A 22,232-nucleotide genomic window follows, 5' to 3' on the forward strand; every position below is an offset into this window, starting at 1 on the left:
TTTGCACGTGCTCTAGGGATTCCTGAGTTGCCAATTTCCAATTTCATTCCTTTGTGGTCTGAGAAGCTGCATGGTATGATTCTAATTCTTTTGAATTTGCTGAGACTTGCTTTATGGCCTAGTATGTGGTCAATCCTAGAGAGGGTTCCATGTACTGCTGAGAAGAATGTAAAGTCCTTAGATGTAGGATGAAATGTTCTGTAGATGTCTGTTAGATCCATTTGGGCTATAGTGTCATTTAAATCTACTGTCTCCTTGTTCATCTTCTGTCCTGTTGATCTGTCTATCTCTGAGAGTGGAGTATTGAAGTCCCCCAGTACTATTGTATTGGGGTCTAAGTCTCCCTTTAAGTCTCTTAACAAGTCTTTTAAATAGGCTGGTGCCCTGTAATTAGGTGCATATACGTTGATAATCGTTATATCTTCCTGTTGAATGGATCCCTTAATCATTATATAGTGCCCCTCTTTGTCTCTCCTAACAGTTTTTGTGGTAAAGTTTATGTTGTCCGATATTAAGATGGCTACGCCCGCTCTCTTTTCATTTCTGTTGGCGTGGTATATCTTTTTCCAGCCTTTCACTCTCAGCTTGTATGGATCATTGTTGGATAGATGGGTTTCTTGTAAGCAGCAAAAGGATGGGTTTTGGTCCTTAACCCAATCGGCCAATCGGTGTCTTTTAACTGGACAGTTCAAGCCATTAACATTCAATGTGACTATTGAGAAGGAGTAACTTTGCCCTGCCATTTGCCAAAGATATTTTCTAATATCTGGTTTGAGCTTCCTGTGATCTTTTGCTCTGAGGTTTCCTTCCTTTACCTTCTTTCATATTGGTGACCGTGTTTCTGTGTTTCTGTATGTAACACATCTTTAAGCATCTTTTGCAGGGCTGGACGAGTGGCGACAAATTCCTTCAATTTCTGTTTGCTGTGAAAGGTCTTAATTTCACCTTCATTCACAAATGAGAGCTTTGCAGGATATAATATTCTGGGCTGGCAGTTTTTCTCTCTTAGTACCTGGGCTATATCTCGCCATTCTCTCCTGGCTTGTAGGGTTTCTGATGAGAAATCAGCTGTAAGTCTAATTGGAGATCCTCTGAGAGTAATCTGGCGTTTCTCTCTTGCACATTTTAGGATCTTTTCTTTGTGTTTCACTGTGGTGAGTTTGATTACGACGTGTCTTGGTGAGGATCTCTTTTGATCATGTTTATTAGGGGTTCTCTGAGCTTCCTGTACTAGGATGTCTCTGTCCTTCTCCAAACCTGGGAAATTTTCTGCTAGTATCTCACTAAAAAGGCCTTCTAATCCTTTCTCCCTTTCCATGCCTTCAGGAACTCCTAGAACCCGAATGTTGGGTTTTTTAATAGTATCCTGTAGATTCCTGACAGTATTTTTTAGATTACTGATTTCTTCTTCTTTTTTTTGATTTGACTGTTTCCTTTCCTGTTCTCTGTCTTCTAATTCCGATATTCTCTCTTCTGCTTCATCCATTCTGTTTTTAAGGCTCTCTAATGTGTTTGCCATTTGATCTATTGAGTTCTTCATTTCATTGAGATTTTTTGCCAGTACTGCAGTTTCCTGTTCCACTAATTTTTTCATTTCATTTTGATTCCTCCTTAATATTTCATTTTCACGGGAGAGATTTTCTATCTTGTCCATTAAGGATTTCTGTAGTTCAAGAATTTGTTTTTGAGAACTTCTTAATGTTCTTATGAAATTTTTGCAATCTGCTTCGTGCATTTGCTCTAACTCTTGATCTTCATAATCTTGCATTGACGTGTCTTGTTCACTTGGGGGCGTCATAGTGCTATCCTTATCTTTGGTACCTCCGCTTCTATGTTTCTTGCTTGGCATGTTAGAGATAATTTGTGGTGTTTTTGTTTTTGTTTTTGTTTTTGTTTTTCTCTCGTTATACTGTGCCTCTGAGTGAGCTGTCTGTTTTGTTGGAGCCTTAGGGGCTGTGATGGGTGTGGCTAGAGAGCTATGCTTGTTTCTTGAGGTTTAAGGCTGTGTAAAGAGCGACTCTCCCGGATTACTTGCTCCTTGCTGGGACGCGCTCTCTCTCTCTCTCTCTTTTTTTTTTTTCTTTTGACTCAGTTGGGAGTGGAGTTGAGGGTAGTTGAAATCTAGCCTCTGTGGGTATTTTTTTGATCTATGCCTGGGAACATACACAGCGTTTATGCAGCCCTCAATGTGTTCTCCAGTTTCGCTAAAGATACTGAGTTTGGCTGAGCTTTACATATGTAAAATCGCGGTGCTCTTTGTTTTGCTTGGTGAGTGAAGGGAGAGGCCTCTGTTCCCCCTCCCCCCAATGTCTCGGACTTCTCAGGTCTTTGTCTTACCGACCTCCGTTCCCGCGCTGGCGAGATTCTGTGGCTCTGGCTCCTCTCCCGCTCGGCTCTTCTCGGTTGGTTTTCCACGCGGTGGGTTCCCTGTAAGTCCTCTGTGTCTCACCCACAAGATCCGGAAGCGTTTCCTCTGCAGTTTTTTTTTTTTTTTTGAGTCTTTTCCTGAGGCTACAGTAATTCCACTTTTATGAAAGTTTATTTTCCCAAACTAAGGCACACGTCCTCACTATCCGCCATCTTGGCTCCGCCCCCCACCACTCCCACTATTAAAGGATCTTTATCAGACTTTCCAGAAATTTTTGATATATGCAAGCACAGAAACATATCCCTTTTAAAAGTAGAATGGACAAATGCCATATACTTAACCGTATATCTTAGATATTTTTCAAGATGTTCTTTTCACGAAAAGATAGACCTGGGCATGGAGAATAGGGCTGGAGGGGGAAAGTGAAGCTGAAAGAGCAAATTCCATGCAGAAACCCAAGGTCATGCTCTGCAAGAGCACAGAAGTACACGTTTCTGAGAACGTCACATCTGTTGAACAGCTTTGCTCCAGGATTCCACATTCATCTCAGTGGATTCAAAACTAACTTTTCCCTTTCCAGTGGCAAACACACCCTCCTTCTTCACTCTCTTTCTTCATCAAAGTCATTCAAGATTAGGAGTCAAGAAGAAGTAAACCCTCCTCCCTAACACATCACATACAAGGAATCACCACGCTCTTCCATGTTGATCTAAATTAAAATGTCTATCAAAAAACTGTTACCAGAGTGGGAGTTTGGCCTAATGGTTAGGATCCTTGTGCCCAGCAACAAAGAGCCTGAGTTATATTCCTGGCTCCAGTTCCTGATTTCAGCTTCTGGCCAGGGCAGGTCATGTATCAAGCAGTTGGATCCCACTCCTACCCCTCAATCCATGTGAGAGACTTGGATTGAGTTCCCAGCTCCTGCATTAACCTGACCCAGTCTTGGCCACTGTGGGCATCTGGGGAGTGAATTGGCATATAGGAGCACACCTGTGCTCTCACTTGCACACTCTCTTTCTCTGCCTTAAAAAAATACAAAATAAGATTTAAACAGAAAAAAATAGTCACCACCTTGCTACTAGAATAATCTTAATCTATGTTTTTGTTTTCACTGTCTAAAACAGCTTTCACTGGGATTTCCCTCTGCTAGTCAATGAGACTGTCCTTCCACCTATTCATCATTTATCCAAGGCATATTTCTGGAAAACTAAAAACGAGCCAGGCTCTGAGGAAACAAAGGAGAAGATGAAACACTATTTACCATTAGACATTCTAAAGTGCAGTCGGAGGGAGAAAATTGAACTAGAAAATAACAAAAAGCTTTTTTACAGTAACTTTAGCTCTGTAATTTCAGGACACAAGAGGGAGATACTTTTGAGAGGAATCAGAGGGTGCTACATGGATTGGAACTTCAAGGATGAGAAAGAATTTCACAAGGAAGAGAAGGAATGAGGCATTTATGAAATGAGAAAACAGCTCCAGCGTAGAACAATGGGAAGGCTCTAGCAAGCATAGAAATGAGGAAAACCATCAGCAAAGGGAAACCCTAAATGGAAAATGAGGTGAGAGAGGGCCTTTGTATGTACACTGGGGCTTCAGAAGAAACAGGAAAATAGCTGAGGGCCTCAGTGAGGGGTTTTGTAGGCTACGCAGTAGAGTTTGCTCTTCTGCCAAAGAAAGGAGGAGGAGGCAGAGGCCACAGGGGCTTCTGGGCACAGTCACCGTCTCACTAGTTATCCAGAGTATATCAGGATACACTGTGACTCACTGGAGGTTCTGCAATGGTCCCAATGGCCAATGGGGACAGCAGAAGTAAGAATGAGGAGGGGAAGGGTAGAAATGGAATCTGTTGGATTAGAGACAGGGATGCACCACAGGATTCTGCTACCTTAGAAAAGCAGGTAGATGTCATATCAAGGGCAAAACAAAGTGCCCAGTATATGGAGTAGCAGGGGACAGGTGAAAGAAATGGTTATGAGTCCAATTTTGGTTGTGTTAGAAAATAAGTAGATACATCATTCTAAAACATAATCCTGTTTCCAGAATAAATTTTTAAATGGCTTTTATGATGGCATGCAAGGCAGTATGTACATGTGCCTGTATGCACATGCCCCTAGATTTTGAGAATAGCTGAGTACAAATCCACAGTGACATTGAGTAGGTTACCAATAACCTCATTAAGCCTCAGTTTATGCATCTGTCCATGGCAAATTAATATGCCCTTTCTTATGGGGTTGTTGTGGGGATTAGAAATCATTCTGCACATCCGTATTCTGCCCAGAGCCTGGCCCCATGCAGAGTGCTTAATGAAGGCACATGGAATTATCTTTTCCCCAAATTATGTTTAAAATACAGGCTACTTGGAGGGGTCTCTGCTTTTTTTAAAGATCTGTTTATTTTTTTGAGAAGTAGGTTTACACACACACACAAACACACACACACAGAGAGAGAGAGAGAGAGAGAGAGAGAGAGAGAGAGAGATCTTCCATCTGTTGGTTCATTCCCCAAATGGCCACAACAGTTAGAGTTGGGTCAATCTGAAGCCAGGAGCCAGGAGCTTCTTCCAGGTCTTCCATGTGGATACAGGGGCCCAAGCACTTGGATGACCTTCAACTGCTTTCTCAGGCCATAAGCAGAGAGCTGCATCAAAGAGGAGCAGCTGGAACACAAACCAGCACCCATATGGGATGCTGGCACCTCAGGTAACTACTTAACCTACTACACAACAGCACCAGCCCCACGCATGTCTGTTTTAAATTTTACAAAACTTAGTTGATTTTATGATTTTTAACAAACAACCTGTAAATAACATTTAAACTGTGGAGAGCTTAAGGAAAGCTATGTTACTCTGCGCAAAGCATCTACATGTTCAAGGACAGGAGAAAAGCAAGATGTCCATCAGAGAAGAGAAGGCAAACAAAACAACGGGATCAATAACACACAGAACAGTCAGCCCACCCTCCCAGCAGCCATGACGGCTGAGAAGGCAGTGAAGATCCTCTCTGTGAGGCATACGGACAAGGTCATTAATGCTTTAAAGTTTATTTAAAGACAAACAAAAAAAAAATCACCCAGGCTATACAGCAGGAAGACCCTGCATGTCAGTGTCAAGATAGCTACTCTTCAGTTCAGCACATGCTCAATCGGACTCACCACTAATGGCAGAGTTAGAAACATGCCAGGGGATTCCAATTCAATCCCATCAAGGTGGCATGTATCAATGCCATCTCACTAGTCAAAGTGATCAGTTTCAGTTCATAATTGATCATAATGATAGGATTAAGTGTCAAAGGGATGACATAAACAAGACTAGTGTCTGTTAATACTAACTGATAGAATTAAAAAGGAGAGAACGATCCAACATGGGAAGCGGGATACACAGCAGACTATAGAATGGCAGATGTCCAAAACAGCACTCTGGCCTCAGAATCAGCCATTAAGGCATTCAGATCTGGATAAAAAGCCCACGAGAGTATTTCAGGCATGGAAAGCCAAGACACTTTGGTAAACAAAAAAAAATGACCTAAATGAAAGATCTCTGTGAGTGAGATCTCAGCAGAAAGAATGGGCCATCAAAGAAGGAGGTACTTTTCTCTGAAGGGAGGAGAGAACTTCCACTTTGACTAGGGCCTTTTCTAAATAAGATCGGAGTTGGCGAACTCAAGAGGCTTCCATATCCTTGGCAGCTCATGACAAGAGTCTCGGGTGATTACTGATGTCATAAATAAGAGTGTCAATTGTTAAATCAACAACAGGAGTCACTGCACACTTACTCCCCATGTAGGATCTTGTCCTTCATGTGTTGTACTGTGTGAATTAATGGTATAAGTAGTCTTCAAACAGTACTTTATACTTTGTGTTTCTGTGTGGGTGCAAACTGTAGAAATCTTTATTTAGTATAAACTAAATTGATCTTCTGTACATAAAAATAATTGAAAATGAATCCTGATGAAGAATGGGATGGTAGAGGGAGTGGGTGATGGGATGGTTGCTGGTGGGAGGATGGTTATGGGGGGAAAAAGCTGCTATAATCCAAAAGTTGTACTTTGGAAATTTATATTTATTAAATAAAAGTTTTAAATAAAAGATAGCTACTCTTTGAGGTAACATAAAAATGAGGCAGGAACCATCCTACAGTGTAATTGCTGGCACAAGGGAATTGGTCCATAGTTTGAAATCTCAGCCTTGGCCATGCTTCCAGTTCTCCCTCAGGTCTCAGACAAGGCAGATGTAGAACCTGCACCTCCATGAAGCTCAGCTCTCCTCTGGATAGTTGTTTTGTTTGGGCTTTCTGTTTTTTTCCTAAAAGTAAAATCATCATATATCACAACAAAGGCCTTCATTTCTTCTTGGCTTTTATGCGGCTGGGACTCTCTGATCACACTGTGTGGGGCCATGAAAAACTGTCCCAAAAATGATTCCTGGAAGAAGCAGAAAACCCCTGCTAGAAATACATCTTTACACTTGGCTGCTTCCCCAGAATTCCCCGCCGGGAACCGTGGTGAGCAGGCAGGAGGATGGATGGCTCTGGGGTCTTCCCCCATTTCTGCCGTCCATGATTCTTGAAGCCCGTCCAGAGCCGATGACTGTCTCCTCCAGTCTACAAAGCCAATGCCTCCATGGAGGCCCACGCACTGAGCCCACTCAAACTCACTTCAAAAAGAAGAATTGCACATTCCTGCTCCAGAGAGGCTGAACATTCGGACCAGCAGCTCAAAAAAGGCTGTTAGGACTGCCAATACAAACAACTTCTCAACTTCCATTGTAAGAGGTTTTCATCAACACTCAGAATCCTTTGTATTATAGAAATAGCTTTCCACCCCCAAAAAGCAGTACATTAGAGAATGGTTCCTATGGTCCCAGGAGTGCTGAGGCCAAACCCATTTATATTAGCACAAAAAGTCTTGCCGTGGAATACGATGCAATGGTTAAGATTCTGGCTCTGCAGTGCAAATAGATGGGTTTGACTCCTGGCTCCCCTACTTAATAGCTCTATGAAAGGGAACAAGTTACCTAACTTGCCAAGCCTTGGTTTCCTCATCTTAAAAATGGGATTAATAGTAGCACTTTCTGCATGGAGTTGCTGTACAGAAGCATGCAATGAACCTAGCCGAATGCAGAGCACCAAGCCTAGCACTGAGCCCTCAGTAGTCTGCTCTTACTCCTGCTGCCATCACAGCAACAGCAACAACCACGGCTCCTGCAGCACAAAATCTGCCACCGCACCTTCCTTCCTGCTCGTGCAGTCACTAAACTGTCTGCTTTCTCAGTTTGTGTTGTTCAGGATTGCTGACTCTTGTGGGCACATGCCTTGCTTTTCCGGAATCCAAAGGAAGATAAAGACAAGGTGGTTGATTTTTTTGTGTATGTTTTTTATTTTTATTCAGTAACCCTACACCTTTTTTTTTTTTTTTTTGGCCAGGCAGAGTTAGACAGTGAGAGAGAGAGAGAGAGAGAGAGAGAGAGAGAGAGAGAGAGAGAAAGTATTAGTTATAGACAGTGAGAGAGAGAGAGAGAGAGAGAGAGAGAAAGTATTAGTTATAGACAGTGAGAGAGAGAGAGAGAGAGAGAGAGAAAGGTTTTCCTTTTCCGTTGGTTCACCCCCCAAATGGCTGCCACTGCCGGCGCACTGCGCGGATACGAAGCCAGGAGACAGGTGCTTCCTCCTGGTCTACCATGCTTGGGCCATCCTCCACTGCCTTCCCAGGCCACAGCAGAGAGCTGGACTGGAAGAGGAGCAACTGGGACAGAATCCAGTGCCCCAACCAGGACTAGAACCCGGAGTACCAGCACCACAGGCAGAGGATTAGCCTAGTGAGCTATGGCACCGGCAACTCTACACTCTTAAACCTGCCTCCTCTTCTCCCCGCTTCATAACACTGCCTCATTTCAGTATTGTTTGTCCTTCCAGCGTGGGCTGCTGCCTGCTCCTCCAGCATGGTGGATTTCCTCAAAAGACAGCTCTGATCATGCTTTCCAGGCTGGAAAGGTGCAAAATCATTTAGCTCAGCACTCAAGCCACTCCCTGTGCTAGCTGATCTTTTTATGCTCCCTCTCCTCCCTGCTCCTCGTCCTAAGCTACAGAACTACACTCTTCCTTTTAAGCATGCTTTGCATCGCCCCAACTCTGCTGCTTTTGCTCAGACTCCACAGCTACTTCTACATCTGGTAAAATCTTTTCCATGTTTTGAGTCCAGTACAAATACCATCAAAGTTATAGAAAGCTCCCCAGCTCCTCTCTCCTCCAAATGCCCATGACATTCCTATAGAATCTGCCACCCTCTGCCGTGGGCCATGTCTCTGCCTAGTTCCAGATTTTGCTTCAGATCTACCTACTGGGTAGGGGTACTTAGCTATTCCAAAGCATGGAAAGCAAGATGCAAACCTCTGTGCTCTGAGCCTCTACAGTATTTTCCACACCTGTTCTTACACCTGCAACAGTTAGGCAGGAATCTCAGGCTCCCGCTGAATGCAGAGAGAGATTACAAACAGCATCCACAGAAAAAGATGTTCCTGCTGGGTCTCACAGAGAGAGTATGGAAAAGCCATCCAAAATCCAAGGTGATATTAGACACATAGTTGTTTATTGTCTTGTACAGTAAGAGCTTCCTTGCTGTTGACTTGATTCCCTTCCATCATTTGCCCCAGTGACTAACATTCCACTCTGCATATTTTTCCATAGCTTCCAATAAGTCATACTTTCTACCGCCTCATAACTCTACTTCTTTACAGTTCATATTATTCATATTCATATTATTTCTTTATTCTATATAAATTTATTAAGTGTCTCCTCTGTTGTAGGCATTGTTTGAGTAAGACAAGTTCTTTCCAGATACAAGTTCTACCCTAGACTAAAAGACAGACATTGAAGACACTGTTCCAAGTATGTTATTCATTGGTGGGTTTTCAAACACTGTTGTAAAATGCACATTATGAAAAAGCTATGCATGGATTTCAAAAATTCTTACATTAAAATAAACCTATCTTTTAATTCCACTTTCCATGAACTTTTTGAAGTACCTCTCCATGAAACAACCTCAAAGTCCCTCAGGAGGAGACTGGCACAGTGGAACAAGACACAGACAGAAGGAATGCATGGATGCATATGGGAGAATCTCAAAGACTTGTTAAAAAAAAGCTCAGCAAAGAACAGTCTTTATTATATCATTATACCTCTCATATAAATACCCTATTATAAATGCCACTGATCTACTACTGTTTCTCAGGATGTTGCTTCTAGGGGGGTGGGTTGAATCAGGTAGTATCCGCTATGGAGCAGACATATAATTATTATTTGATGAAAGTGCATAATTGGGGCCAGCAGACGCAGGAACGAACACACTTGGCCATCCTCTTAACTCAGTATTAGGTCTCTTAACACGAGAATACAAAAAAGGCAGTAGCTGACTCTTAAATATCTATTTCCAGAAAAATCTAAATTCACCCTTCTATAAGACAAACAAGTATTAAATGAGTTAACAAAATGATATATGCAGACTACTTTTCAATAGCATAAGATGGGTTTCCCGCTTGCTGATGTTTGTGATTTTACAAAGCTTTCAGCAGGATGATGTTTTCTAGCTTTTCTTCAGTCTGGGGGATCAAAGGCTTCATTCTAGCAATTCGAAAAGCAATGGAGGTTGCCTTGATGGGATCACCTCCTACTTCACTCTTGCATGAACTACCTGCTTTCTTCTGCTATTGCTGGCATGAAAAACCTGAGTCACAATCATAACCGTGACAACCACAAGCCTTGTCACTTACTGAGCATTTACTCTGTGCTGGGAGTGTGCTGCATGGCCATTGAGCATCCCGATCACAAGCCCTGAGTGATGGCCTGCAATATAATCATATTTTACAGACACAGAGATAGGCTGAAAGATACAAAGGACTTTGACCCAAGTGCTATGGACTGATGATGTTATTCCTTAGTTTTTTATTAAATTCCCTACATTTAATATTTTAGCCATATACAACAGCTCCAACAACCTGGATTATGAGTGAAATATTTGTATTAATAACAGGTCTAGAAGTGAGAACCCACATGAAATCCAAGAGTGGTGCTTCTTTATCTGCTCAGGAATCCCTAAAAAGCTCTTGCATTGCATGCTTGGGTGGTGGAAGAGCACCCACACTCAACAAAGCGATAGGACACCTATCTGCCAATTATACAGTGAGTGTTTCTCACCAAGGCCCATTCACCGCAGGTTATCAGAAGATTCTCGGGCTCTTCATTATTATAACCAATTCATTCTCTCCACGGTAATTATCTGTGAGCAACATATCATGCTGTCCTTGGAACCATCAAACTGACATAGCATTAAATAGCAGAGGGCTCTGAAGTTAAATTTAAAACCACTCTTTTACACTTCAACTCACACATCACATCAAGATCTCTTCAGCCAATGGAATATTCCACTTGACCAACCCCAAAGGCCAGTGAGAGTCTATTCCATTACTTCACGCTCCTATCTGAGAAAGGTGGTGTTTATGTTCTTAAAACTTTCTAAAGGGATTTTCCCAGGACCTGACGTAAAACTATGCAAAGCAATTCGCTGGTAGGAAATTCTGCTCCCACACCATATGAAAAGGTCTCAAGTGTTGCTCATGTTCACCTCTGTCTCACCAATTATGGGTGGGGTCTCGCAAGAAATAGAACAATTCTTCAAAATACTGCAAGAGTCACAAACTTTGCATTTCATCAAAAAAGCTACTGTAAAGCATAAATTATTATACATACATCTCTGTATATGGCGATAAGGGTCTTTTTTTTTTTAATTAACAATGTTATCAATAAAAAACTGGAAGAGAAGGTCAATCTATAAGCTGGCACTAAAACATGAATTTCACTGTTCCTAGCCCAAAAAAGAAACAACAGAGGCTCTTCAAGGGAAATTATTTCCACTCTTAAGCTTACTCTCTAGTTTCCAGAATTAAAGTTCTGCTAAAAAAAAATTCTATAGAACCCAATTTAAGTTTGCAGGAATGGTAAATTGGAGAAAACAACTTTTTTCTACCCCTAAGACTTGCACAAAGCAAAATCAGTTCATTTCTGGCTTCCTATTCTATCACTTCTCATTTAGTTTAACATTTAAGTAATTTCCACTTACCTATTCTTTATTGAATTTAGAGTAAAATGAAAGAGAGGCAAACATTAAAATAATCAGAATCACCCACAAAGAAAATTTCCAAAGCTTCTGGGAGATATAACAGAAACATCACGTTTTCTTCAGAGAAAGTCACAAGACTTTTGAATTTGTAAAAAGGCTTCCCCCAAAAGGTAGGCTTCCCAAAAATGTGACATTATGCAGTGTAGAAATTCCCAGCACCTTGACCCAATACAGAAGAAAGTCCCAGGCACTGGATGGTTAGGTTTCCCTACAACTTGAGCTAGTATTGTGGGTAATGAAGTGATAGAATTCACATTTCATAAGAAAAGTCATATAAAGGAAATAAGATATTATTTTTCTAGAAAGTGATTTATAATAATACTAAGAAACTATTTTCTTAAAAAATTCCTTCCCCTTCTCAACATTTACAGAAAAGGCTAACATATCTTGAGAGATTTACTATTTGCTGATATTCATCCATATGGTAGTACCAACCAAAAGCCAAGAAAGGGGATGAATGAGGAAAAGAAAAGATTTTGGGGGAAAATAGAATGAGTGGTTAATTCTACCAAGCTGGTACCTCTTATGTGAGCCAGTACTTATTAGGTATACCTGGGACCATCTCTTGATTTTGCTGTTGTTGTTTGGACAGTGTGGCAAGTTGAGAACAACGCTATGATCACCATGGAAAATAAGAAACACACTGCATTACAAGACACTGCAAAGCCAATTGTGTGCCTCCAGTCTTCACCATGCAAGGTGGCACAGGTGGAACACCAGCACATCAACTCAAGCAAAAGCCAAGAAGTGAAACTGTGTGGGGAGGGGAGGTCATAAAGGCCTAGTTCCATTCATCAGAGCTGGCTCAGCAAAACATTAGTCATGGCAAGCCGTACCTAGGCCAGCATCAGAAAGGTGCAAGAATCAACCATAGCTACACCTCAGAGGCTCAAAACCATTTCTAAATATAGCCTCCACTTTATGTTTGCAGGGGCTGTAAATCAGGGAAAACAACTTTTTTCCATCTCCAATAAAATATTTGCACCCAAAGCAAAATCAGCCAATTTTTGGCTTTCTACCAGTTTTGCTTGGGCATAAAATTTTCTGACACTTCACCAGAAATGTCAGCATTAGTATAAGGCAGCTTTAAAAAGGGAAATGATTTTGTGAACTGTGGATAACCCCTTCAACCCCAACAGGAAAAGGGGGAAAACACATACCTGAGACCCAGTTTTTTCAGTTATTAGTATAAATGGGACAAATTATTTTTCTTAGTGGCCAAATCCTTCCTCATAGGAAGTGTTGGTCTTTGAATTCAGTGAGGGGAGGGAGGGTCATGTCTGTTTTACTGATGTAACCCCAACACTCAGCACAGATCCTCCAGTGGAGAAGGCTTTCAATGAATAGTTAAAAAGGAGGGAGAAGAGGAAGGAAAAGGAGGAAGACACATAGAGAGAGGGAACAAGGAAGGAAAGGGGTGGAGAAAATAGGAGAAATGTTCAGATAGAGATCACGTACCCTCTCCTTTTTTGTGTGTTTTCATTTTCCTGTGCTTTCAAGAATCCAGCTTGATAGAAAACCAATCATATTTTGCTTACGGCATCCTGTCTGCAGCTGGATATGCCATCCAGTGCAATCAGCTCAGCCCCCCAGGTAGAGCCTACCAGCAGCTGCCCTTGGGGAAGAAGGAAAGAGTAGAAGGATGAGGTAAAGCTAACAGAAGTTCCTTTCTTCAATGGTCATTCACTCAACCACAGTCGAAAGCGTGACTGCCATCTCCAGTGTATGCCACCACACACCCCGTGGAGCTAGACATCCATCCTGCAGGCTTGGGAAAGACTTGGGCAAAGACAGAACACCTGAGCTGGCCCTGGAGGGGCAGGATTTATCTGTGAAGAACCAGGGGTGAGGAGTGACTCTCAGAATGAAGGCAGCACAGCAGGTAAATGTTTTCCCCAAATGCTCATGGAATGCACCCTAGGAAGACCGTATTTTGGAAACTGCTAATTGAAACAAATTGCATAGGTTTCATCACTACAGGCATTCTCGGAGCTTTTACTAAGCAACTGGAGCAGAAGTGGTGAAAGATTCAATTTGCAAATTAGAAAGAATGGACTTCTGGGAGGAAAAGGCCCCTTACCATTAGCTGTATTAACTTGAGCAAAATATCCAACTTTTATGAAATGCAGTTTCCTCTTCATTCATATGAAAGAAATGACAGTGCCAATATCATATAGTTGTTATGAAGCATGAATGTTACATTAAAAAATATGATCAATTCAGCACTGATTGTGAGTTTCTGTTCAATTGTATCAGTGCTGCTTCTATTCCTTTTGTTTACATTTTTTAACAACCAGCATCATGAATATAAATAAGAAGAATATTATACAGAGTTCCTTAAACAATTTGAGTCATTCCCCATCAGCTACTCTTTGGTAATGCCAGGACCCTACACAACACCCAGACCAGCACACAGTGGGGACTCACTCTGTGTTTTTGGAGGGAACAGGGCAAAGAAATGACTCCACAGAGAGCAAGCTGCAGGACAGCCAGAGGATGCTCGAGGCAAGGTGTTTTTTATTATTTCTTTGGGCAATTGGCTTCTGAGGTCTGGAAGGAGTGACTTCATCTTTCGCTGGGAAAATGAGGGATTGAGAGCACAGTGCTCAGCTTGAAGGAGGCATCACAAAGAGTTTATTTTGGTGGAAGTGTTTGAAGTGACTAACAATGAGCTCATGCCTGCTGCCCGGCACCAGCCACCAGCCTGGGCCTGCCTGCAGGGAGATCCACATGGCCCATCACCAACAGCCCCCATGAGATATGCAATGCCCACATGCAAGGAGGCTCCAGTGATGAGTCCTGTTTCTCCATGAGGGGACACTGAGGCCCACGCGAGGAAGCAGCCAACCCAGGACCCAAAGTGAGCTGGCGGCTGGGAAAGCTGGAGAGAGGCCCAAGCCTACTTGGTTGATTGTCTGGCAGGCTTTTGAACTGAATCCCAAAAGATCATTTTCTTTTTTTACTCAATTCCTGCATACATTTATCGAGATAACCTCATCTGTCATAAGTCACACACTAATCTCACAAACAGTTCCTAGAAATGAGCAAGTTACACAGAAACCTTCCACCACTGAGGGCAGTGCATGGATCCTGTAAAACCTCCCCCACTGGTCTACACGTAAAAAATTGAGTTTACTAGCCAAAGACCTGTACAGGTATAGAACACTACAACTACATGTCACCAAACCCAGTAGTGAACATCCATACCTGGGGTCTACAAAGAGTTTACAAAGAAAATGGGTTGACCTGAAAACAAAAGCCAGCCAACCAACCAAAAAAAAAAAAAAACAAAAAACAAAAAAAAAAAAAAAAAAGAGAGAGAGAGAATATCCTGTGGAGTTCATAGCACAAAAAAAAGCCCTGAGAGTTAAGTTTTCAAACCTCACACTGGGAGGTGGGCTCAAGCAAACTGCAGACCACAGACTTACAGGAAGACAGACAGTATTTTTCAAAAATACATGATTTATGTACACACATATGCACGTTCACACACACACACAAATGCACACAGTATATCTCAACTGTAAGCCATAGAAAAAAGTACATGGTCCAGAGATTCTGTATGAATTCAACTGTTAGATTTCATTTTTTTTTCAATTGGTAAACCTGGGAAGTGGTTGGAAAAGAAAGCATAGTTGACTGGAAACTTGTCAAAACTCAAGAGTGCTTCCAGGATTCTACAGACTTGTTTGTTTCCAGGAGGGCAGGGCTGCCCAATTCTTTCTAAACTAAAAATATAACTAGAGATTATTTATTATGATTGCACATCTTATCCATCATGCTCATTTGCAGCAATTGGTTAAGTAAAAATGGAATGATCTAAACCTTGATTTAACCCTGATGGTTCATCCAGCTAGAACTGCAAGTACATTTTACCAAATCCAATTAGTATGTGCTGCCCTTGACCACAGAACCACGGGTTACTCCAAATCCCCCCAGCACCCTACCCTGAACCCTATCCTCGTAGAGTCTTACTTGACATTCATTTACCATAAAACTGGAAACAAGTAACCACCACCCAACGAAGTTCCTGGCACATTAGAAAGCACAGCAGAGACTGGACGAAAACCTGAAGTTCCAGGTGGGGAGTCTCTAGGGTGAGCGCAAAAGTGGACCCTGGTCTCAAGGGCTTTACTATCAATAGGTATTGATTAGGGGCAGCAAAGAAAAGGCAAAGGGAGAAAGAAATAAAAACAAACAAACAAACAAATAAATAAGCAGGCAGAGAAAAGCTTCAAGCCTCACAGGATGAGCAGATCCAAAACTTGGAGGAAAAGTTTGGCCACCACCTGGCCATCCTCCCCCTCCCACCACTATAATGGCTGTGTTTCTGCATGCAGGCGCACCAGGTTTGGTCTGTTTCAGAAAGTGAATTCACAGTCATTAGGTTTTCAATGACAGCAGCCTTGGTGTGGGGGGGCGTCATTTTAGTCTCTGATTAGACTTCTATTGGGGGAACTTTTGGGGCTTCTCCCAGTGTAAGTTCAGGCAGTTCCTGAGGGAACCTTGGTTTGGTATATGGGGACAACAGGGAAATGACCAAGAGCCACTGGGGTTAGGAAATGGCAATGGGACAGAACTGGAATGTTGAGCAGGAGGCCCTGTTTTGAAGTCATTTGTTGTTGGGGTAGATGCACTGGTCTGATGGCTTAGGGGATCAGACAGAATAAGGGGTGCAAATCCTGTAAGCGGAGACGAAAATAATATAGCTTGCCTCTCAAAAGAGCAAGTATATTGATGACCAATGTGATTTCAGACTTTTTCTTTTTGGAGTCCAGACGGCCCAAAGTCATGCAATGAGACCACCCTTAGTAGACTCATTGAATGCTAAAGAATTCACTACACATTGCTATGTACTATTATGAAGAGAAGTCTTCCTTAACACAGAGAAGAAGAAAGCACTGACTTGGGCCTCCTACACAAGAGGACTCAAACCTGAAATGTATTTTCAAACAAAATGTACATTTCACTTCTTAATATTGGGGTATACACAGTCAACAGTGGATCTAGTTTACACTTGGTTCCATATGCTAGGCCCTAGGTAATTAAAGTATGTCTTATGCCTAATAAAAAACGAAGTTAAAAAGTTAAAACCAAAACAATGACAGGAAATAACATGTGTGTACAATATGTTACTAACACACTGATAATTTTCAAAAGTCACTTTAGAAAGAAAGAGTATTATAAATCTTTCAAAACACAGTGATTTATTAACCGAAAAGTCTGAATGGTTTGCGCTATTAAATTTAGCTTTTAAGTTGTTGTGTCACAAGGAGATCTTTTGTTCCCCTAGGTTAAATTTAGCAACTTGCATTTTGTTTTTCCACAACTCCATGTTGTATGCAGTCAACTTTCTGGGCTGTTCAGGAGAAATGCATTTGGGAGTTATCATGAGTTTACAAGCCAGAAATAGAGTTTATCAAATAATCCAGCAGTGATTTATTTCCATCTTCTTCTTTGCCTTTTCCTACCTATACAGCTTTCTCATAAAATAAACCTTCCCTAGGCATGGGATGAAATGGAGGGAAAAAATGTGGTGGCCAGAGGAAAACCATTTCAGAAATGTGTTTGTTAAACAAGTGCAAGCAATAAATTGAGCTTAGAAGGGAAAGGCACTTAGAAGAAAAACTGAAAGTACTGACCTGAGAGTCAAGCTGATTGGAGCAAGGGTGAAAGCAGCAATGTGGAGGATAAGCAGAAAGGAAAAGGGATAGCAAAAGAGAATAAAAGGAAGGAAACACATTAGTTTTAAACATACAGCCAGCAGATGTTATATTAGCAGGTTTTATAACCAAGTGAAGGACAATAAAGCAACATTTATCTGATATTACCTCCTCCCACCCCGGAAAAACCCCGGGCATACACTGTGAACTGTTTTATTAAATAGCATACATAAGGAAACCAGTATCTGCTCTCATGCGCATCAGCCCAACAGGCACTGATGTGAACCAGAGGTACAATGCTCCCACAGCACAGGCCCTTTCCTGGAGGATAGAGAGAAAGTCCCTATCTGTGAGCATATAAAAAATTTACTATTTAATAAACTGAAATGGAAATTACTGAGGTATTAGACCTGGCAGTTAGTGCACATGTCAAGAAAATTGTTATTTGATCCAGTGAGCTGATGCTTATATCCTATGAGATATATTTTTTTCATCCCTGAAAACTAAAAGGAGCTGAGCAATTTGGCTTGAGGTTCAAAGATTTCCATTTCAGATGCTCACAGAGCACTGTACCTAGCAATGATCAAAGATCTCATGAGGAACGCTTTGGTGCAGGGCCACCTGCCCATCACTCTCCCTAGTGAGGCGGGGTAACTTCCAAAGCTGCGAGTAATTTTTTTCAGTTGTTACAGTGAGGTTCCGACTTCATTGCTGAAAATATCCAGATGCCTGATAACTTATTTGTACAAAAATACCTAACATGCCCTTCTAATCAGTCAAAACAGTAGTCTCTAAAGTCAAGCAAAAAATAAAATAAGAAGAAAAAAAAAGTGATCATCTCCCAGGCTGCCACAAAGTGGACATTGATTTTATTCATCTTTAAAATGCCCTTTGCAAAAACAAACCTGATAAACTAATACTTTAATCCGCTACTTTATCAGTGGGATTCCACCATCATCTCATGCTATGGAGAAATACTTTTAAGCACTTTACACCAGAGAGGGAAACACAACAAAACAATCCCTCAGGATAAAGCTTAAACTAGAATGACTCAAATGGAAACAGGTTGATGATAATGACCAAAAAAATCAAAGAGAAATTTAAAAATTAAACATATAGTGTGTCAATTTGATAATCCCTCATATCTGAAATCTCCTTGCAAAGAGTTTGGTGAACATAAATGCACAACTGATGAAAAATGAATTAGGTCAGCATGGTCATTGTGGGGACTTTGGCAACACTGGCCCCAGCTGCTGTTTTAAATCCTTTTGGATAGGAAGCAATCAAACTGAGGTTCATGGCCAAGCTTCAGGGATTCCTACACTGCAATAACCAGCAAGCATACATTTCAGGTAAAGCTGCCTCTTCTGAGGGTTCCCAGTTTGCATCAAATTCTCAGAGGTGTCCATGGTGTGTATGATCTTCCCCAAAAGGTGGCCAGCAATACTGTGTTCCCACCTGCCACTCGTTTGAAAGAAACCCCAAAGTGAGAATTATTCAGTAAGGAGCGTACATAGCTAAACAAATAGAAAAGGTATCAGGTTTCTTTCATGTACCAGGAAACTTCTAGAATGTATTATCACGCTTAAACATAATAAATCTTAAGTTTACATTTTGAAAAGAGTTCTGAAAGGCATCAAGGAAATTATATCACAGGTTATGGGAGCACATCAGAAGAAAAAATGATAAGCCTCTCTCCCAACCCTAGATAAGGCTCTTTTAGGCATCTACAATGATTTCTTAACCTCTGAATGTGTGGTGGTGTTAGTACTTGACCCAGTGGATTAAGTGGTACCTTGTTTACCATTCTGATGCTATGTCTTAGGTGCAGACCCACTGGAGACCCCTCTTTCCCCACAGCTGGGGAGGGATGCGATTGAGATCCCTATTTGTGCATTCTCCATCTTCTAGACAAACACCAATGAAACCCTTACTGTACTCAAGATAATTATATGGAAGGTCACCTGACTGACTGCTTCCCGTGGGTTGGAAGCAAGAAAGCCAGAGGCAGCAGGTCTTGTTTGACAGACTCGATTAACCTCACGCTTTCCCTAAGGCACCAAAGGATTAATTCTGAAGCTCTAAATAAAACCCAGAGGCTTTGATGGACACTGACACAGCAACACCACGTATTTCACTGCCTCGAAGGTTTAATTAGCTACTTGGTTGTGAAGCAAATGTGGTTTCTGACTTTGGCGATAGAATAAAGACCCCAGGCTGACTTGGGTCAACTCTTAGGGGCTTGCTCAAAATCCCACCATCCACCTTATGGCAAATTCCCCTGAAATAACCTACAGTCCAGGCAAGACGCTCTTGACTGGGCCATCAGCATCAAGTACAAGAGCTGATAGGCAGGGCTGCACATGGGGACCACACTGGAGCAATATGAACTTTAAGATGCAAAATCTTTAATGGTTGATGAAAAACATCATTCATGTGGAACTGAAGGGGAAGATGCATCGTGTAAATGCCAGCCATGTGTTCCTTGGACCACATCCATGGTTGAGAAATGCAAACACGGGGAGATGAACAGAGAAGGCCAACATGAAGTGCCTGGTTGGAGAGAGGCAGGCCAGAATCCTGGATCCCCAGAGCTACCCTTAACCCAGTGCCTCTTATTGTGTACCACTGAAGTTCTAGAAAATTTTAGAACACTAACTGTTTTAGAAAGAGGTCTTTTCAATCTGGTAGGTCACATGACAAGCCGGATACCACAAAATTTCTTTCAAGTTCAATATTTTGGTTTTCAAAATCACAAACTTCATTGCAAACACTTCTCCACAGCAGTAACATGGAGCTACAGGTCACACTGCTAAGAGATCTTTAGTTCCCAGCACTATGGGGTAGGACTTTTGTAATTGAAGCCAGCAACTGGAGGTACTGACCAGTTTGCAAAAGGCTGCCCGGCCACTCCAGGCAGACATTTCGGTCAGAATACACACACATAGCCCAGCAGGCAGTGTTTCAGAAAGGCAGACCAAGGCTGGTCCTCCTGTTCCCAAGAAACTTCCCCTCTGGATCTCCACCCCCACCTCCTGAGGGGCCTGGCTGGGGCTGGGGCTCAGACATTTCCCAGACTATGTTCTGCTGTTGGACCCAAGACACAGGCAGGCAGAGACCTGGGACAGAGTCAAGTCCCACCACACGTTTTATGAATTACAGTGCCTGGGAGGCATCAGCTTTAAGGAGAGGCAAAGGCAGAGATAAAGAAAATGTGCAGAAAGTACATAAAGATAAATGCCTGTAAAATCACTGCTGCTTTAATGCAATCCATATTGAAGAAATAAAACTGTGAATATTCTTGATGATTTAATAGCAACAGTGTCCAGCCAAGACCTGTTTGTCCAACTATACAATTAAGCTATTTATATGTAAATGTTTATAGTAGCTGATCCTGATTTTCACTCACAGTTCTGGGGAGCTGGTGCAGTACAGAAAAATGCCTTCTAAACGTTGGACCATCACTTTCCCTTGCGAAAGAAAAGGCAGATCGCTCGTGGCCCAGCCACAATGCCTGCTCGGCCAGTGCTCCCTACTGCTCGTGTGTCTTTAGTGGTATTGAATTGGCTTCTCCCTTCTGGGCCACTGGTGGAAGGGACTACTCTCAGTGGCACACCTGTCAGACCTGGGTTCAAATTCTGACTTTGATTCTTAAGAGTTCTGCAACCTTGAGGAAGTTGCTTGATCTCTGTAAGTCAAGGTTTCACATCTATAACATGGTGACATGATTTCTATGTTGTGGGTAAGACGAAAAGGTATATAAAGTATTGCAGTTCAAGGGCTTAGCAGATCAGTGGATATACTGTGCACATAAGACATATATAATTTTTGATTATTAATGTAATTGCAATTATCAATATTATCAGTATTATTATCTAGGGCATCATTAATGGAGCCCACTGCTTTGAGAGCAGTGGGTTAGGAGTTAGAGAGCCTACATTTAGTTTCACATCTTTCTGACCATAGAATCAATTTCCAGAAGGTCATTCATCTTTTCAAGGTCGCAATTTTCTCTCTAATAAAACAGACATGATTGTAAGTTACATGTAAACTTTTGATCTTGAAATGTAATACCCAAATAGTCATAAAGATATGTTTGAAATCAACAGATCTTTGAAGCCATGTGTTTTTTTGGATTTTCCCAGCTTTTGAAGAACCAATAGACTGGCAGAACATTCCTATATTTTAAAATTAAAACAAAGCCCTCAAGGATTTTCATTTGTATAGTTACTGCAAGAGAAAAAGAAAAGATATCCTGGACTTAACTATTAAGAGTTCACAGCAAAATAAAATCAGGTTATCATCAAACTAATGCTAAGAATATTTTAAAATGTCTATTGGTTCATATTTGGATATAATGCTATATTTGAAAATGTTGCCGAAACTGTATTATGAATGAACCCATACATTTAACATAGTCATTAATACTGAGCGTTTGTCCTCACGTTCAACTGTTCCTAATGACACAAATGTCCCACCTTACAGGGGACTTGCAAAGCATGAAATATTTTAATGGGTCATTAGAGATTCATTTTTTTTCTTTTGTGCTTTTTGGAGATTCATTTCTAACAAGATTCAAGTCCACAAAACTAGCTTATATAAAGTAGAAGCAAAATTTGAACCCACGTCTTTCTGTACCTAGAGCTCATTAGCTTTCTCCAAGACTACAGAGAGCTGAGCTACTTTGCATACATCTTGATGTCCGTTAGGGCCTCACAAGTGTCTCGATCAGAGCTGGCAAACATTCACTGATTTATTCAAAATCTGCTGATCTCTTCCATATGGACTGAAACTAGAAAAGACAAATTCTGCCTTATTGTTGAACCAACAGGAACTCCACAGAGGTTATGAAGTTACAAAAAATTGTTCACAAAGTTCTCTCCTGATATGAACAATAGGAAAAGCGCTGATAGCAAGCTTATTTTTAGAGTCCATGTCGTATAAAAATATAATATAGGTATGATTGATCTGAAAATGTAAATATGCTGGAATCTGTCTTGCAACAGAATTTGCTATCACATAGGCCCTATT

The 22,232-nt window shown here is 41.5% G+C and overlaps 1 protein-coding gene across 5 annotated transcripts in view; it reads right to left on the reverse strand.

Moving 5' to 3' along the window:
* ERC2 (ELKS/RAB6-interacting/CAST family member 2) overlaps positions 1-22,232 on the reverse strand; it is a 1,040,531-nt gene that overhangs the window by 485,430 nt on the left and 532,869 nt on the right. The window lies entirely within an intron of this gene.

Source organism: Lepus europaeus, chromosome 9, assembly GCF_033115175.1.
Source record: "Lepus europaeus isolate LE1 chromosome 9, mLepTim1.pri, whole genome shotgun sequence".
NCBI lineage: Eukaryota > Metazoa > Chordata > Mammalia > Lagomorpha > Leporidae > Lepus > Lepus europaeus.